Here is a 10,796-nt window from a genome sequence, read left to right on the forward strand (position 1 = left end):
TTGCTCAAAGCCAATTAATAACAGGAAATATGGCCTCATTAGTTTATAACTACATTTTTCAAGCGAATCATTAACAATTAACTGGTTAGTGTCATCAGCATAACGGTATGTTAAAACATTATTAATGCAGGTGTTTGGTTCGTTGATGCATGCAAAGAAAAGCAAAGGCCCCAATATTGACCCTTGTGGGACTCCCGAAATTATAGTTTTGCTTAATGAAGATGTTTCCTTAACTGTAACGTATTGAAGTCTGTTATTTAAGTAGAATTTAAACCATTTTTGTGGAATTCCACGTACACCATAGTATTGTAATTTGGCAAGAAGAACATCGTGATTTACTATGCCGAACGCTTTTTGCAGGTCATGGAAAACACCACAAACAAACTTATTTTTATCAAGGGCATTTCTTAAAGTTTCTGTAAAATCAATTAGCGCATGTGTAGTAGAATGATTACGTCTAAATCCGTATTGTAATTTATGAAAGCAATTAAAGGTATCAAAAAAGCTGTACAGTCTCTTGTACATAGTTTTTTCAAATATTTTTCTGATATTGGATAACAAAGAAATAGGTCTTTAATTAAATGGTTCAAGCTTTGACCCATTTTTGTCAATTGGAACAATGTTAGCAATCTTAAAAACGTCAGGAAAAATTCCTTTTTTAAATGAGTTATTAACCATTTTAGAGATTGGCTCAGATATAATTTTTGAAGATAGTTTAAGAATTGAAGTCGGAAGACAATTAGGGTCAATGCTTTTGTTATCATTTATCACCGAAATAATTGTTTCAATTTCTTCTTTTGTTACTGGTGAAAGAAAAAATGAGTTAAAATTTGGGATTTTAGGAAAATCGTTAAATTTATTAATTGAAGGTTCAATTTTTTCGAAAATATTCACTGATATATTTAAAAAATAATCATGAAATGAATTAGCAATAGTTTTATTATCGATAATTAAGTTGTTATTGATCATAAGATTAATAGACTGTTTTTTTGTGAAACTGTTGTTAATATCAATTATTTCTCTAATTCCTTTCCATATATAGTGGGGGCTCTAAGCATAGAAATAGTTCAAATTGTGATACCAGCATAAAACTTGGCAAAATTGTTGTTAATAACTATACAAATTGATATAGAAAAGGACCCCACTTGTCAATGTCTTAGGTTTTGAGTTATAAAGTCTTCTATTTTTAGTGAAATGGGCTTAAAGAATTTCATTTTATAAAGAGGGGGTATTAAGTATAAATAATTCAAATTGTTATACCAGCTTGAAAATTTCAGGAAATCGTCTAAAAAGTAAAAGAATTCAAAAAAATATATATTTTTAGAACCTCGTTCTAAAAATTTTTTTTTTTGGTCCTGGGGCAAACCCCAAGTTCGAACCTCTTTAATTTATATAGTGAGAGCCAATAAGTTCAAATAGTTCAAATTGTTATACCGTTTTAAAACTTTCAGTAAATTCTCTATGATTTAAAAAATTCAAAAAAAAAAAAGACTGTTTTAAAAATATTTGTTTGGTCCTGGGGCGACTCCCAAGTCAAAACCCCTTTATTTTATATAGTGGGGGCAATAAGTTTAAATAGTTCAAATTGTGATACACGGTTGAAATTTGTCTAAGAACTAAAAGAATTCGAAAAAAAAAAAAAGACACCGTTTTAAGAATATTTCTTCGATCCTAGGGGGACCCCCGAGTTGACTGTAAAAAAATATACAATCTTCAAAACTGACTTTTTAAGGTTGAATTAAAAGCAGAATTTAAAGAAGAATTAACTTCAAGTAAACAAATATATCATATTATGTAGAAGAATAAGGCTAAAGATATAAAATAAAATAAGGGTGGATAACAGATTTATTCTATGGATGAATATTGGATTTGAACAAAACTAGTTTTTTAAGGTTAGCTCAAATTTCTTCTAAACACTGACCAGAACACTCGCATAACTCCGTGCAGCCTAATCCTGAACGTTTGCATTTGCATTGTGTTCTGCAACTTTTCTTGCATCTACATTTTATCAACTCAACGCATGATTTTGATGCTTCGGGTAGAGTCATTCATAAAGGTGTCATTGCGTTATTTATTTTCTTCCAACGTCCGGTAAAATCTGTTGTGGCACCAAGGATTGTCCCCATATTATACTTAATAAATATTTAAACATAAAGGTTTTTTATTGGAATTTATTTTATAAGTCCATTTAACTATTAAAAAAAAAACCTTCCTTGAAATACAGCTCTTTTCAAATGCTGAAAAAGTGCATCTTTTGTTGGTGGTAACCCCTCGCTCTGCCGTGACTTTTTAGTGAAAAGCATTCTTCTGCATATGGCGAGGTCATTAGTGGAACTTGTCTTATCGTAAAGTAAAATAACGTAGCGCTCAAACTGCAGAAATACATCAGTTGAAATAACTCTAGTATTTGGAGATGACAAGCTAAATAATAAAAAAAAGAGCAGTCTACAAAAACGTATTTTTAAAATTTAAGCAGCTTGCAAATCTAAAATTATTGCCTTTTTATAACTATATAAACATAAGTTACCTGCATAATGCTCTTATAATTTCTTCATCTCCATTGTTCCAGAGATTCCAAGCAAGTTTTTTACCCCGCCCTGCAAAGGAAGACACGGATTTCACAGCCAGTGAATGCAAACCACAATGAAGCAGCTTGTGCTTTTTCACCTAACTTTTGAGCATAATAATGTATGGGAAGCCAACGTTTCAGTTTTCCAACTCCAAACTCTATCCAAAGTTGCTTGATACCCGTTAATTGTTTAAAAACGGAAATTGAGATTGCAACAATATCTGTGTCAACTGTCTAAATACAATCACTTTGGTGCCCATTGTCAACAGCGTTTTTAACGTGTAGCAAAATCCGAGTGTCAGCTTCCTCGTGGTTACAAAGTGAAATAGATTTTTCGTTAAAATATTTGGAATTAGATAAAACAGTTTTATCACACGTTGTTACTAAAAGTAAGTCAAATGTCGGTACTTGTACAAAGTTTGTTGCAAGCATTTTAAACAACTCATTTTTATTTTCATCCAATCGTAAGAACTGTGACCAATTTTTGCAAATAGGAGTTGAATCAGAAACACACACTCTAACTCCATTACCACGACTATCCCAGGTCTGGGTTTTTAAACTACATTCAAAATAACGGTACACTAACTCCAAGCTTTGCTAAACTATTTACAATGCCTTTCTTTCTTGTTTTGGAATGTATATTTAAACCAACATATGATGAAAAAGGTGGAATTCTATCTTTTTTATGACGTTTATATTTTCCTTCTTATTTGGTTGGAACTATGTTTTTTAAACAATTGTAAAATATGAGTTGAGAAATAGTAGATGCAACTTTACTATGTGCTGAATCAATGTTAACATCTTTTACTTTTTTTCCATATAACATCATTCTAAAAAAGCTTTTTAATGAGTTTAGGATTAGTTCACCATCTAAATCATTCAAAAATATTGGAATATTATCATTATTTAGGACTTTAAAAATTTGGTTTCGCAAAATAGTTGCTGCTTTTACCAAACATAAACCCTCTTCCTCGTTTGTTAAATAACAAGCATCAGAAATAGCAGTTCCCAGGTTTGCCTTAAATATCAGCAAAACTTCTCTACCTTTTTTAAATTCTCCTAATTCTGGTACTAAAATTTTTTCTTTTAGTCTTGTTTTGTTTTCACATATTGAATTTATATCATAACTCTTTAAACGATTGCAAAATAATTGGTATAGTCCTGAAAGTTGAAACACAGGAATAGTTGATTCATCTTCATAGCACTGATAGATATATTCCACTATCTCTCCTAGGACAATCCCGTAAACAACGTTGTTATCACTTTTAATTACTGGTTGGTCTTTCTGTAACAAACGCAAGCGGTTATATAACTGATAATGAGCCTCAGTAGCTACCAGATCACCTTCACTCAGCTTTGCAAGTAATTTAGCATCTGATAGAAATTCAGCACAACTGCGAACCTTTTTATCTAGTTCAAGAGTCATCACTTGACTTAGATTTTTATCATCCACTTTCTCACACAAGAAACAATTTTCTCGATAGTTGTTGGCCTGAAATTTTGACCTTGTACCATGGCTAGGAATTGGTAGTTCTTCTGTCATGTCTAATGTTTTTCTTCGTTTAGATGCTCTCTGGTAGTGATAGTTATCAAAATTTGTATAACATTTTTTGTGATATACCGCATTGTTGTTGCAAAGCTGTTGCAGCAAATCTTCGCATTGGAGTCTGGAAGTTAAATCAGCTGACAAACTACCTGTATAAAATAAATCTCGAAAATCTGGTTCAATACTAGGGAAAGTATGAAAGCAAAACATGATTATACCTAAGATCAACTAACCTATCCTCTCTTAAAAACAACCGCCAAAAAAGATGTATTTATTTTATAGCAATATATAAAATATATTGCTATAAAATAAATATATTGCTATAAAATAAATATATTGCTATAAAATAAATATATTGCTATAAAATAAATATATTGCTATAAAATAAATATATTGCTATAAAATAAATATATTGCTATAAAATAAATATATTGCTATAAAATAAATATATTGTTATAAAATCAAACCCATTTCTTGGAACTTCTAGATTACTAAGTAATGTCTTATAACCAGTGTCTCTTGGTAGCTTTTTGGATTTAGAAGGATTAACAATGTCGCAACTATTTGATGATAGCTCTTGACATATGAAGCATTTATCCCACTCAATGGCATTATTTGTTGTTGTTGGTAATTCATAACAAGTTACAGCATTTACAAATTTAAAACTCTTCTGAGACATTTACTATTAAATTTTAAGGGCTATTCTTTTATATTGATTTTTATAGGTCTCACTTATTTTGAATAAATATAGTAAAATAACAGTAAAAGACATCTAAAAGTAGCAAGCCTAATATAGATTTATTGTCGTCAATAAATGCTAGTAAATAGTTTAAAATTTTAAAAACAAACATATCAATCTCTTTGGTAAACTATAATTGCTACGGAAATACCAAAAAACCTAATGCATGAGGTTTATGCTCATTAAAGTTACTTATTTTGAAAGATACATTTACTTATGAACAAAAAACAACTAATTTTTTTGTTTACATACACTGTTTGCACTAACCTAAACAATTTATTATATTCTGTTTGTTTTAAAACTTTTGCAGTATGACCACGCGCATAATTTCTGTCTTTATTTCAAGCCGATTTTACACTATAAAATGAAGTTTTTTAAGTCCATTTTAAAAAAAAAATAATCTCTACAACTCAAAACCTAAGACATTTACAAGTGGGGTCCTTTTCTAAATCAATTTGTATAGTTATTAATAACAGTTTCGCCAAGTTTCATGCTGGTATCACATTTTGAACTATTTTGCTAAATATTTATGCTTAGAGCCCCCACTAATACTTTTCAGAAGCATAACAGTTTAGATTTTTTTAGATGTTTAAATAAAAGATAAAAAAGGTTGGAGTTGTTATGCTACTAAAGAAAGTGCAGGTCAAAAAATGGTCAAAAAATATTTATAATATAAAAAATTGATGATAAAATAAAAGAAAACGAAAATGAAAAAAATAATTTATTCACAATATGTTTACCGTTTTTTTTAAGAACTACAAATTTACGATGAGGTTTTATTTAAATCAACGAAACAAAAAAGCGCAAAAAAACTGTGTGGACATGTACATTATAATAGGCAAAACATCTTGTGAAGCAATCAATAACTGCCCCTTTTCTGAAAGATTAATCCCAATGGACACAAGACGTTTCTCAAACGTTTGGAAGACGTTTAATATTCGTTTAAAACACGTTTGTATAAGTAAAACATTCAAAAAGCGTTCGGAACACGTTTCAATTAAATATTTTATGGATCCTTGAAACAATCTTTAAAAAACGTTAAAAACGGCAAACTGCGCATGTGCAACTTTACTTACAAATATGAATTATTTTCTAGTTTTTCAACGAACTTTTACGACAGGAAAGAAACTTTTTTTTAATTATACATTCATAAGTTCTTACTAAGTTGTATAGTCAAACACAAATGCAATATATAAATATTTATATATAAATATAAATAAATATATATATATATATATATATATATATATATATATATATATATATATATATATATATATATATATATATATATATATATATATATATATATATATATTGCGTAAACATTGCGTAAATCTGTTGGAAACGATAACTAAAATGCTCAGCAATCCGTAAAGCTTCAAAAGTATACTATTACAAAATTTGATGGCTATAAACTGTTATAATTATAACTATAAGACTGGTTTTAATTTTGGAATCAATTCTCTGTTTTTTGTAATAAACTTGCAAGAACAGTGCAAAAAAAAACGATGCAAAAACTACAAACTGCTCAATCATTTGTATATTCGTTAATGGATACTTGGAACAGTTCGTTAAATACTCACACAAAACGATGATGGATGGGAAGAATAAGAACTGGAGCAACTCAGCGAAAAATTACAAAAATACATAGAAAGAAATCCATTGAACTCTGATTTCAACAATGAACAAATAAAATACGATACAAAGAATGCAATTATACAGTCAAGGTCTTATGAAAACCGAATCACTATATTCAAGCAATACAATGGTGGTAATTATGATAAATCATTAATGACAAGTTGGTTACGAAACTACAAAAGCGAAGATTCCTAGCAAATATTGCACGTACAAAAAACATACAATGTACGTTCAGTTTACGTTCTGAACGTTCTAGACCTTTTTGGAATCAAAATATTTTGGTTTGGTCAGCGTGGAATGTTCAAAAGACGTCTGAATTACATTCGGAAGTATGCCTTTTTTTAATAAAACACAGATCAAAAAAACATGTAAACTAAAATCACCTTTTATTAGCATCGGTCAAAAATATTTCGTTTTATGGTTTACTTTTCGTAGATATTTTGTTTGGTAGTTGTCGAATGCGTGCGCCATATTTTATTTTATCTCGAAAAAACATTGAAAACTAAATAACATAAACTAACGGTTTCATAAAGATTTGGTTGAAATAGATTAGATTGTAAATGATTAATTTAATTATTATTATGTTAACAGCCCTTGGATTAACAGCATTCGGCAATGCTGACCAAATTGCCTACCTAGAAGTATTAGAGGTCGGCAAAAAATTGCCGACCTTGTTTCTATGTTTTATGGTAAGACCTTTGTATTAAATTTTAATTGCCGACCTGATGCCGTCTTCTAAAAGAATGATGTCGGCAAATTATTGTCAACCTCATTTTTCCAGGTTAGCACTCGATAAGATGCATCAAAGGTACACTTTTAATTTTTTTAAAAACGCAGACAGAAGTTTAGCGCATGCGTCTTTGCAATAAAGTTCATCATGGGACAAATCAATTTAAGCGTGCTATTCGAATTAAGCCTTTTTAAGCTTCACTTTTTAATTTTACATTACTATTGTAAATTTATTATTTCAGAGTTAAAAAAATGAATGTCGCTGAAGAGGTTTTGAGTAAGTATATATATATATATTCATCATATTATATATACATATAAAAATCATATAGTATATATATATATATATATATAACTATATACACACACACATATATATATATAAAATTATATTACATTTGTATGTCTATTTCTCACAATAAGACTCACATATTCTCTCTCTCTCTCTCTCTCTCTCTCTCTCTCTCTCTCTCTATATATATATATATATATATATATATATATATATATATATATATATATATATATATATATATATATTTATATTTATATAAATATATTATAAACATATAATATATAGTTTTGTATTATATAGTTTAATAGTTTTATATTTTTTTAATTATAAATCTTTCAAATTTAACTTAAAAAATATTTACCTAATTTAAATTTGTTTAGCTTTGAAAGAAATTCTAGAAAAAAGAGGTAGTTATTTTTTAAATAAGTTTAACAAATAATCGTATATTGTAGAACTACTTATTTAAAATATTACTAATATATCGGAGATTAAGCCAGATACTTATGCTAACTCTAATTCTGAGGAATGTATGTATATGTATATATATATATATATATATATATATATATATATATATATATATATATATATATATATATATATAGAGCCGGCTCGCGGGTATTTCTTAGTGTGTGCAAAAAAATTAATTCTTAATTAGCCTTTTAAAAATATCAGTGAACAACAATCAGCTTAAATGAATGAAATTTTTATCTTCATAGTGTTGATCGGGAAAAAGTTGCCCTAACAGCAGTTTATAACCTTTATACTTTTATATTTAAAATATTATCTAAAATGGTCTATTTAAGTAAGGTGAATAGAGTGTTATATTTATACAAAAAAATGAAAGCAAAAATATACAAATACTCCTTCAAATCTCAATAAATGGTCGCTTTAATTAAAGAAAAAATCATTTGTCTAAATTGAAAAAAAAATTAAACTCAAATTAAAATCTGGTATTTATCATTAAATTCATACACTATTGACTACTTTTTTATACATATAAAAAATGAAAATATATTCGAACTTTTAAGTTTGAAACAAAAGTATGGAAAATTCGAAAATTTATCGAAACCTAAATTATAATTTTTTTATTGTTTTGGAAGTGGTACTCTTCTGGCTTTCATTTGAGCAAATTCAAGTCTCAGCTCCCTCATATTTAATGACTTTGTTGTTTTGCTCTCAATAGAAATAATCGAAACTCCGTTCAGCTTATCTTGACTGATGTTTGATCGTAAATAGTTTTTGATCAACTTTAGTTTGGAAAAAGATCTTTCGCCATGACAGACAGTGACTGGAACTGTTAGTAAGATTCTCAATCCAATACAAGTATTGGGGAATATTTCTTCAAGATCACGTGTAAATATAAATGTTAGAACATCTAGTGGATTTTATTTTATATCTGTTTTTCGTGACGACAAACAAAGTTCAGTCATCAATTCTTCACCAGAAATATCCTTTTCGTCATTATCGGTTAAAGTAAAAAGTACAAATTACAATTATCTCTCAATATACCTTCTTTCATGTTTGAAATATTCGGAATTTCAAATAAGAACTGAAAAGGAGACATGGTTGTTCTAAAGTCTTCAAAACGCTCCTTCATAGATTTAATGGCACGACTGAAAAGTATATCAAAGAAATTTTTTTTGAATTTGGATCTGGAATCTAAAACAAGAACTTCGTTTATTTCAATTTCGTCGAAAAACTTTTTTTTCTTCCTGACTCTTTCAGTTGACAGATTGATAAACTCTGATTGTAACTGGATTCCAAAAATGCTACAGTGGATTTTAATACTTCAATAGAAGTTTTGACATTTGATGAACTTGACTGAATAATTTTGTTCGTGCAGTTTATTTCGTTCAATACATCATGCCAAATAACAACTCCACATATGAATTCCAAAGTATCCACTTTTAGCAGCAATAGATTCAGCTGATAACTTGGTGGTTTTATCACAATCACTTTTGGCAACTTCACGCAACGCTTAATAAATTTTTTGGATATTTTCCTTGATCGCTTTTACAGCTCTGATGTGGCTCTCTCATCTTTTATCACTTAAAGATTTAACTGTAAGTGATGGACAAAGAGTGCTCGTTTAATTCTATCTAAAATTTTCTTTTGTAAGCCCTTGTTTTTACCTCTCATATTTGCACCATTGTTGTATGCCTGACCTCTCATATCTTCAAGTGGAAGTTTATTTTAATTCAATGAAGCCACAATTTTTTGCTCCAATCCATGACCTGTAAAATTAAATTTTGTTTATATACGTTTCTTAACTTTTAACCCTTTGAGCGCTCGATAAAACTCAAACGCCGTTCAGAAAAATTCAACTTAAAAAAAATCGGCAAAAAACTTAACAAAATAAACAAACAAGAAAACAACTATTTTTGAACTTTATTTTTTTGTAGGTTAAAAAAGATTAAAAGCAGTTTAATGATTTTAATGCACAACTGTTGCGTGATAGGACCATGGTCATCTCCTAGAACAAATACTCAATCATCTAAAACATAACCACCAACATCATCTACATCAACATTGCCATCAGAACTGAAGTTTTCATAAAAATTAAAATATAAAATTCCAAATTATCATACTAGATAATATATTTGTATTAAATAATATTGTATATAATTTTTAAATTAAAGTTATCGTGCCTTCATCAAATAAACTGTCATTGCTGGAACTTAAAAATTCTTCGCTGGTACAACTTTCTTCATCCTTACAACTGTCGGTCATTTACAATGCCAAATATATAAAAACAATATACCAAAGGATAGAAAAAAATGTGCTCTATTTAATGCTACCATTTTTAATGAAAAAACAGCAGTATTTTGCTGTAAACAGTGGCTCTTCGCGCTCTGACGGTATAGCCACGATCGTGGCTCGTCGCGCTCAAAGGGTTAACATATATTACATCAAAAAAATCAGGAAAATTTTAAAAATTTACAAACCTGTGGTATCATCAATAATAATAAAATTTAAGAAACTCTCTCGGATGTCGACAACCACTGAATCGTTATGTTTTTCTATGACTAGATATCGTACAATAAGAGTTAACTGTTCCTGATGACTGGCATCTGGTGTGCAATCCGCAATAATGGAGTAGTATTTGGGTTTCCAAATTTTTTTAAGGATTTTCTCTCTAGTAGCACGAGCCACTAACTGGACAATTTCTTTTTGGATATTTTTGCTTAAGTAATGAGTTTTGTGTGGATTTTCCCGATGATCCTCTAAATGCTATCTTTTGTGATGCCATCATAATGATTATGGAAATTATCTT

The sequence above is a fragment of the Hydra vulgaris genome, chromosome 13 (assembly GCF_038396675.1).
Source record: "Hydra vulgaris chromosome 13, alternate assembly HydraT2T_AEP".
NCBI classification, from domain to species: domain Eukaryota; kingdom Metazoa; phylum Cnidaria; class Hydrozoa; order Anthoathecata; family Hydridae; genus Hydra; species Hydra vulgaris.